This window comes from Salvelinus fontinalis, chromosome 17 (genome assembly GCF_029448725.1).
Source record: "Salvelinus fontinalis isolate EN_2023a chromosome 17, ASM2944872v1, whole genome shotgun sequence".
NCBI lineage: Eukaryota > Metazoa > Chordata > Actinopteri > Salmoniformes > Salmonidae > Salvelinus > Salvelinus fontinalis.
In genome coordinates this window covers 21,051,663-21,061,752 of record NC_074681.1, presented here as the reverse complement: position 1 = coordinate 21,061,752, position 10,090 = coordinate 21,051,663, and positions in this window count along the sequence as shown.

Genomic DNA, 10,090 nt, shown 5'->3' with positions numbered 1-10,090 from the left:
AAACCGCTCGCCCACACGTCTGCCTACTGCCTGGTACAGTTGAAACTGGGATTCATCCATGAAGAGCACACTTCTCCAGCGTGCCAGTGGCCATCGAAGGTGAGCATTTGCCCACTGAAGTCGAGTACGGCGCTGAACTGCTGTCAGGTCAAGACCCTGGTGAAGACGAAGAGCAACCAGATGAGCTTCCCTGAGATGATTTCTGACAGTTTGTGCAGAAATTCTTCGGTATTGTGGAAACCCACAGTTTCACCAGCTGTCCGGGTGGCTGGTCTCAGACGACCCCGCAGGTGAAGAAGCCGGATGTGGAGGTCCTGGGCTGGAAATGCTCACTAACAGGATGTAACCCATTTTTTGTGAGTATGGAACATTTCTTGTATCTTTTATTTCAGCTCATGAAACTAACACATTACATGTTGAGTTCATATTTTTGTTCAGTGTAATTCATCAGGTAATCACTGAATAAAACCTTATTTGATCACGAAATAAAAAAATATTTTGCAATGACACAAAACAGACACTTTCAATCTGATAAACATTGCACATAACACCTTACCCACTACACTTTAGTAGCCTGTAAAGTGGATAAGGTGTTATGGACAGTATACGAGGGGCCAATTGGTCAATACTCCAATTATAGAGACTAGGCTATCGCCAGGGCAAATGATAGCCACTCAGTGAAGTGCTCTAACTGCCCCTCTGGCCAGTGCTGACCCCTTTGATCCTTGCTGATGACCCTCAGGCCAAAGGTTACCTCTCCAGGGTCATAGGGCATTGCTATGGCGCTGAATAGAGAGCAGTCGCCATGGTTACGCCAACATTGACTAAGGGATCGAAGGGGGGGTGTACAGAAATGACCTACAGTGGGCTGCCATACCAGTGATGACTACCTGTACTGGACTACAGCTCCCCCCAAAGGTTATATAAGCAATAAGGCCCGAGGAGGTGTGGTATATGGCCAATATACCAAGGGCTATTCTCAGGCACAACTCAGCCCTTGGCCGTGGTATATTGGCCATATATCACAAACCTCCGAGGTGCCTTACTGCTATTATAAACTGGTTAACAACTTAATTAGAGCTGGAAAAACAAACGTTTTGTCATACCCATGGAATACAGTCTGATATACCATGGCTGTCAGCCAATCAGCATTCAGGCTTGAACCACCCAGTTTATAAAAACATATATAACCATATCATATACACTGAGTGTACAAAACGTTATGCTCATTCCATGACATAGACTGACCAGGTGAATCCAGGTGAAAGCTATTGATGTCACTTGTTAAATCCACTACAATCAGTTAATATGAAGGGGAAGAGACTGGTTAAAGAAGGATTTTTAAGCCTTGAGACAATTGAGACATGGATCGTGTATGTGTGCTATTCAGAGGGTGAATGGGCAATACAAAAGATTTAAGTGCCTTTGAACAGGGTATGATAGTAGGTGCCAGGCACACTGGTTTGTGTCAAGAACTGCAACGCTGCTGGGGTTTTCACACTCAACAGTTTCCTGTGTGTTTCAAGAATGGTCCACCACCCAAAGGACATCCATCCAACTTGACACAACTGTGGGAAATATTGGAGTCAAGACAGGCCAGTATCCTTGTGGAACGCTTTCAACACCTTGTAGAGTCCATGCCTCGACGAATTGAGGCTGTCCTGAGGAAGACTCAATATTAGGAAGGTGTTCTTAATGTTTTGTACACTCAGTGTACGCATGTATGTACAGTACCAGTCAAAAGTTTGGACACACCTACTCATTAAAGGCTTTTTCTTTATTTTGACTATTTTGTACATTTTAGAATAATAGTGAACACCTCAAAACTATGAAATAACACATAAAATGGTTAAACGAATCAAAATATATTTTATATTCTTCAAAGAAGCCACCCTTTGCCTTTACACACTCTTGGCATTCTCTCAACAAGCTTAATCTGGGATGCTTTTCCAACAGTCTTGAAGGAGTTCCCACATATGCTGAGCACTTTTTAGCTGCTTTTACTTCACTCTGCGGTCCAACTCATGCCAAACCATTTCAATTGGGTTGATGTTGGGTGATTGTGGAGGCCAGGTCATCTGATGCAGCACTCCATCACTCTCCTTCTTGGTTAAATAGCCCTTACACAGCCTGGAGGTATGTTGGGTCATTGTCCTGTTGAAAAACAAATGATAGTCCCACTAAGGGCAAACCAGATAGGATGACGTATCACTGCAGAATGCTGTGGTAGCAATGCTGGTTAAGTTTGCCTTGAATTCTAAATAAATCCCTGACAGTGTCACTAGCAAAGCACCCCCACACCATCACACCTCCTCTTCCATACTTCACCATGGGAACCACACATGCAGAGATCATCTGTTCACCTAGTCTGCATCTCACAAAGACATGGCGGTTGGAACCAAAAATCTCAAATTTGGACTCATCAGACCAAAGGACAGATATCTACCGGTCTAATATCCATTGCTCGTGTTTCTTGGTGCAAGCAAGTCTCTTGTTATTATTGGTCCTTCAGTAGTGGTTTCTTTGCAGCAATTCGACCATGAAGGCTTGATTGACGCAGTCTCCTCTGAACAGTTGATGTTGAGATGTGTCTGTTACTTGAACTCTGTGAAGCATTTATTTGTGCTGCAATTTCTGAGGCTGGTAACTCTAATGAACTTATCCTCTGCAGCAGAGGTAACTCTGGGTCTTCCTTTCCTGTGGCAGTCTTCATGAGAGACAGTTTAATCATAGTGCTTGATGGTTTTTGTGACTGCACTTGAAGAAACGTTTAAAGTTCTTGAAATTTTCCGCATTGACTGACATTCATGTCTTAAAGTAATGATAGAATGTCGTTTCTCTTGGCTTATTTGAGCTGTTCTTGCCATAACATGGACTTGGTCTTTTACCAAATAGGGCTATCTTTTGTACATCACCCCTACCTTGTCACAACACAACTGATTGGCTCAAACGCATTAAGAAGGAAAGAAATTCTAGAAATGAACTTTTAACAAGGCACACATGTTAATTGAAATGCATTCCAGGTGACTACCTCATGAAGCTGGTTGAGATAATGTCAAGAGTGTGCAAAGCTGTCATCAAGGCAAAGGGTTGCTACTTCGAAGAATCTCAAATATATTTTGATTTGTTTAACACATTTTTGGTTACTGCATGATTCCATATGTGTTATTTCATAGTTCTGATATATTCAGTATTATTCTACACTGTAGAAACCCCTGGAATTAGTAGGTGTGTCTAAACTTTTTGACTGATACTGTGTGTAAGTATTCAGATCCCCTCTTTTTGCATTTTGTTTTAGGTTGCAGCCTTATTCTAAAATGGATTCAATTGTTTGTTTTTTCATCAATCTACACACAATACCCCATAATAACAAAGCAAAAACAGGTTTTTAGAATTTTTTTACCTGAAATATTACATTTACATAAGTATACAGACCCTTTACTTAGTACTTTGTTGAAACACCTATGGCAGCGATTACAGTCTCGACTTGGGTATGACGCTACAAGCTTGGCACAGCTGTATTTGGGAAGTTTCTCCCATTCCTCTCTGCAGATCCTCTCAAGCTCTGTCAGGTTGGATGGGGAGTGTCGCTGCACAGCTATTTTCAGGTCTCTACAGAGATGTTCGATTGGGTTCATATCCGGGCCACTCAAGGACATTCAGAGACTTGTCCCGAAGCCACTCCTGCGTTGTCTTGGCTGTGTGCTTAGGGTCGTTGTCCTGTTGGAAGGTGAACCTTCGCCCCAGTCTGAGGTCTTGAGCAGGTTTTCATTAAGGATCTCTCTGTACTTTGCTCCGGTCATCTTTGCCTCAATCCAGACTAGTCTACCAGTCCCTGCCGCTGAAAAACATTCTCACAGCATGATGCTGCCACCACTATGCTTTAACGTAGCGATGGTGCCAGGCTCCCTCCAGACATGATGCTTGGCATTCAGGCCAAAGAGTTCAAACTTGGTTTCATCAGACCAGAGAATTTTGTTTCTCATGGTCAGAGTCTTTTTGTGCCTTTTGGCAAACTCCAAGCGGGCTGTCATGTGTATTTCACTGAGGAGTGGCTTCCGTCTGGCCACTCAACCATAAATGTCTGATTGGTGGAGTGCTGCAGAGTTGGTTGTCCTTCTATAAGGTTCTCCCATCTCTACAGAGGAACTCTTGAGCTCTATCAGAGTGACCGTCGGGTTCATGGTCACCTCCCTGACCAAGGCCCTTCATCACTGATTGATAATTTTGGCCGGGCGGCCAGCTATAGGAAGATACTTGGTGGTTCCAAACTTCTTCGATTTAAGAATGATGAGGCCACTGTGTTCTTGGGGACCTTAAATGCTGCAGACATTTTCAAATCAAGTCAAATTTTATTGGTCACATGCGCCGAATACAACAGGTGTAGACCTTACAGTGAAATGCTTACTTACAAGCCCCTAACCAAGAGTGCAGTTTAAAAAATATATGGATAAGAATAAGAAATAAAAGTAAAAAGTAATTAAAGAGCAGCAGTAAAATAACAATAGCGAGACTATACACAGGGGGGCACCAGTACAGAGTCAATGTGCGGGGCCAACGGTTAGTTGAGGTAATATGTACATGTGGGTAGAGTTATTAAAGTGACTATGCATAGATGATAACAACAGAGAGTAGCAGCAGTGTAAAAGAAGGGGGGGAAATGTAAATAGTCTGGGTAGCCATTTGATTATATGTTCAGGAGTCTTATGGCTTGGGTGTAGAAGATGTTTAGAAGCCTCTTGGACCTATACTTGGCGCTCCGGTACCGCTTGCCGTGCAGTAGCAGAAAGAACAGTCTATGACTAGGGTCGCTGGAGTCTTTGACAATTTCTAGGGCCTTCCTCCTACATTGCCTGATATAGAAGTCCTGGATGGCAGGAAGCTTGACCTCAGTGATGCACTGGGCCATTCGAACTACCCTCTGTAGTGCCTTGCGGTCGGAGGCCGAGCATTTGGCACACCAGGCAGTGATGCAACCAGTCAGGATGCTCTCGATGGTGCAGCTGTAGAACCTTTTGAGGATCTGAGGACCCATGACAAATCTTTTCAGTCTCCTGAGGGGGAATATGTTTTGTCGTACCATGTTAGTTTGTTGGTGATGTGGACACCAAGGAACTTAAAGCTCTCAACCTGCTCCACTGCAGCCCCGTTGATGAGAATGGGGGCGTGCTCGGTCCTCTTTTTCCTGTAGTCCACAATCATCTACTTTGTCTTGACCATGTGGAGGGAGAGGTTGTTGTCCTGGCACCACATGACCAGATCTTTGACCTCCTCCCTATAGGCTGTCTCGTCATTGTCAGTGATCAGGCCTACCACTGTTGTGTCATCGGCAAACTTAATGATGGTGTTGAAGTCGTGCCTGGCAGTGCAGTCATGGGTGAACAGGGAGTACAGGAGGGGCCTGAGGGGCCCATGTGTTGAGGATCAGCGTGGCAGATGTGTTGTTACCTATCCTTACCACCTGTTGGCGGCCCGTCAGGAAGTCCAGGATCCAGTTGCAGAGGGAGGAGTTTAGTCCCAGGGTCCTTAGCTTAGTGATGAGCTTTGAGGGCAATATGGTGTTGAACGCTGAGTTGTAGTCAATGAATAGCATTCTCACATAGGTGTTCCTTTTGTCCAGGTGTGAAAGGGCAGTGTGGAGTGCAATAGAGATTGCACCATCTGTGGATCTGTTGGGGCGGTATGCAAATTGGAGTGGGTCTAGGGTTTCTGGGATGATGGTGTTGATGTGAGCCATGACAAGCCTTTCAAAGCACTTCATGGCTACACACGTGAGTGCTACGGGTCGGTAGTCATTTCGGCAGGTAACCTTAGTGTTCTTGGGCACAGGGACTATAGTGGTCTGCTTAAAACTTCTTATGGCTGCAAGGCAAAGTGTTGAGTAGCCAGTGAAATCGTGCCCATTTCAAACGGCCTCCTACTCAAATCTTGCTCGTACAATATGAATATTATTATTATTTTTGGATAGAAAACACTTTCTAGTTTCTAAAAGAGTTGGAATTATTTCTCTGAGTGAAACAGAAGTCCTTCTGCAGCACTTTTCCTGACCAGGAAGTGAAATGTCAGAAATCGATGCTCTTTTCAAATTGATGCCTATACATGGTCTTAACACTTAGGAGTCTGCTGACACTCTATACGCCTTCCTATTGGTGTATGGAGGATGTCAGAGAATATTTTTTTTTGCTCCTCTTGGTCTGTGGTGGGAAAAAAACTATTTCTTTGACGTGACGGTCCACTTCCGGTACTCTGAAGGAAGTGGGATTGACTTCTGTTTTGCCTTGATAACGAACGGCTAACGTCTCCGGCTAGATTTTTTTTTGATACATGTGACCATATCATCGTAATGTATGTTTTTTCAATATAGTTTAATCAGATTATTGAAACTTTATTCGGGAGTTTTGCCGTGTTCCGTCCTCTGACTGTGTTTACGTTGGAGAAATTTATGCCACTCGGCTAGTGCCAATGCTAATTGAAGAGGGACATTTGCCATTCTGAATCGAAACAACGACTCATCTGGACAGAGGACACGTTCTTCAACATTCTGATGAAAGATCAGCAAAAGTAAGACCCATTTTATGATGTTATTTCATATATCTGTCGTGCATGTGAACTGGCCGTGGGCGCCCAATTATTTCTGTCTATTGTAGCTACGCTAATATAGCGATACATTTTGTTTGCGCTGTAAAACATTTAATAAATCGGAAATATTGTTTGGAATCACAAGATGCCTGTCTTTCAATTGCTGCAGACTATGTATTTTTCTGAAATGTTTTATGATGAGTAATTAGCTATTTGACGTTGGTGTCTGTAAATATTCTGTCTGCTTTCGGTGCAATTTCGGATTGTAGCTGAAATGTAAACTATGGTTTATACATGAAATATGCAAATTTTTCGAACAAAACATATGCTATACAATAAATATGTTATCAGACTGTCATCTGATGAATTTGTTTCTTGGTTAGTGGCTATTTATATCTTTATTTGGTCGAATTTGTGATAGCACCTGATGGAGTAAGAAACTGATGGAGTTAGAAAAAGTTGTGTCTTTTGCTAACGTGGTTAGCTAATAGATTTACATATTTTGCCTTCCCTGTAAAACATTTTAAAAATCGGACATGTTGGCTTGATTCACAAGATGTGCACCTTTCATCTGGTGTCTTGGACTTGTTAATGTGTGAAAGTTAAATATTTAAAAAAAATAGATTTTGAATTTCGCGCCCTGCACTTTGAGCTGGATGTTGTCATAAGTGTACCGGTGTCGGGCTGCCCCCGTAAAAGGTTAAAACATGTTGGTATTACAGACTCAGACAGGGAGAGGTTGAAAATGTTGTGAAGACACTTGTCAGTTGGTAATCCGTCTGGCCCTGCAGATTTGTGAATGTCGACCTGTTTAAAGGCCTTACTCACATCAGCTGCAGAGAGTGTGATCACACAGTCTTCCGGAACAGCTGGTGCTCTCATGCATGTTTCAGTGTCATTTGCCTCGAAGCGAGCATAGAAGTAGTTTAGCTTGTCTGGTAGGCTTGTGTCACTGGGCGGCTCTCGGCTGTGCTTCCCTTTGTAGTCTGTAATGGTTTGCAAGCCCTGCTACATCCAACTAGTGTCAGAGCCAGCGTAGTACAATTCGATGTTAGTCCTGTATTGACGCTTTGCCTGTTTGATGGTTCATCAGAGGGCATAGCGAAATTTCTTATAAGCTTCCGGGTTAGAGTCCCGCTCCTTGAAAGCGGTAGCTCTAGCCTTTAGCTCAGTGCGGATGTTGCCTGTAATCCATGGCTTCTGGTTGGGGTATGTGCGTACAGTCACTGTGGGGACGACGATGTTGATGCACTTATTGATGAAGCCAAAACCTGATGTGGTGTACTCCTCAATGCCATCGGAAGAATCCCGGAACATATTCCAGTCTGTGCTAGCAAAACAGTCCTGTAGCTTAGCATCTGCTTCATCTGACCACTTTTTTATTGATCGTGTCACTGGTGCTTCCTGCTTTAACTTTTGTCTTGAAGCAGGAATCAGAAGGCTAGAATTATGGTCAGATTAGCCAAATAGAGGGTGAGGGAGAGCTTTGTATACGTCTCTGTGTGTGGAGTAAAGGTGGTCTAGAGTTTTTTTCCCTCTGGTTGCACATTTAACATGCTGATAGAAATTTTGTAAAACAGATTTAAGTTTCCCTGCATTAAAGTCCCCAGCTACTAGGAGCGTTGCCTCTGGGTGAGTGTTTTCCTGTTTGCTTATGGCAGAATACAGCTCATTCAATGTGGTCTTAGTGCCAGACTCTGTCTGTGGTGTTATGTAAACAGCTACGAAAAATACAGATGAAATCTCTCTAGGTAGATAGTGTGGTCTACAGCTTATCATGAGATACTCTACCTCAGGCGAGCAATAGCTTGAGACTTCCTTAGATATCGTGCACCAGCTGTTATTTACAAAAATACATAGTCAACTGGCCCTTGTCTTACCAGAAGCCGCTGTTCTATCCTGCCAGTACAGCGTATAACCAGCCAGCTGTATGTTGATAGTATCGTCGTTCAGCCACGACTCAGTAAAGCATAAGATTTTACAGTTTTGAATGTCCCGGTGGTAGTTTAATCTTCCGTGTAGATCATCTATTTTATTTTTCAAAGATTGCACGTTTGCTAGCAGATTGGAAGGAAGTGGGGGTTTATTCGATCGCCTATGAATTCTCAGAAGGCAGCCCGCCCTTTGGACCCTTTTTCTCCGCCTTCTCTTCATGCAAATCACGAGGATCTGGGCATGTTCCCGAGAGCAGTATATAATTTACATCGTGTTCGTCAGACTCATTGCCAGTCCGTGGTGAGTAATCGCAGTCCTGATGTCCACAAGTTATTTTTTGGTCATAAGAGATGGTAGCGGCAACATTATGTACAAATAACTAAAAACAATTAGTTACAAACAACGCAGAGAAACGAACAAAAAAACACAATTGGTTGGGGACACGTAAAACGTCAGCCTTCTTCTCCGGCGCCATGTTAAACAGTTTTTTTAAACAATATTTTTTTGTACCCTTCCCAAGAACTGTGCCTCGACACAATCCTGTCTTGGAACTCTATGGACAATACCTTCGCCCTCATGGCTTGGTTATTGCTCTGACATGCATTGTCAACTGTGGGACCTTATATAGCCAGGTGTAGCCTTTCCAAATCATGTTCAATCAATTGAATTTACCACAGGTGGACTCCCATCAAGTCGTGTAAACGTCTCAAGGATGATCAATGGAAACAGGATCCACCTGATCCTAATTTCGAGTGTAATAGTGAAGGTTCTGAATACTTATGTAAATAAGGTATTTCTGTTTTTTATTTTTTATTAATTTTTAAAAAATCGAAAAACCTGTTTTCACTTTATCATTATGGGGTGTTGTGTGTAGATTGCTGAGGATTTTTATTTATTTCATCCACTTTATAATAAGGCTTAAACATAACAAAATGTTGAAAACGTCAATGGGTCTGAATACTTTCCAAAGGCACTGATATATATAAAAATGATAAAAATATTTTTCAATGTGATGAGAAGTTCCTTGTCTTCTGTAGTCTACTGAGGGTAGATGACAAAAATATGAGTTAATGAAATGGTTTATAGAGATTGTTTATGGTGGAAATCGTTAAGGCGCAATCAGCCACTTCGTTTATAATGACCTGGCGCCATCTAGTGGTTTCTAACGACCCACTGACTAATGCTGCTGAAAGGAGCAAAGCTTTTCGTTTTTAACATGAATATGTTATTCTGAACATTCATTAATATAATCACAGAGTGTACATTGACATTTACAACATTGAAATGACATGAGATTACAGATCCAATCAACCATGTCATTTAAATTTTGCAAGCACCAATGGCTTGATGATTAAATAAAAATATGCTTATTTTGATTACGTAAGCGTAACTATTTTAATAGGACCTACAGGCAATCTAACGTTTATGCAGAAAATGTATGTTAGCCTATATATAATATGTATATTCCAAATGTGCTGACCAGTCTAACATTACATTTTTTAAATGTAACCTATTTAACTAGGCAAGTCAGTTAAATAACAAATTCTTATTTACAATGACGGCCTACCGGGGAACA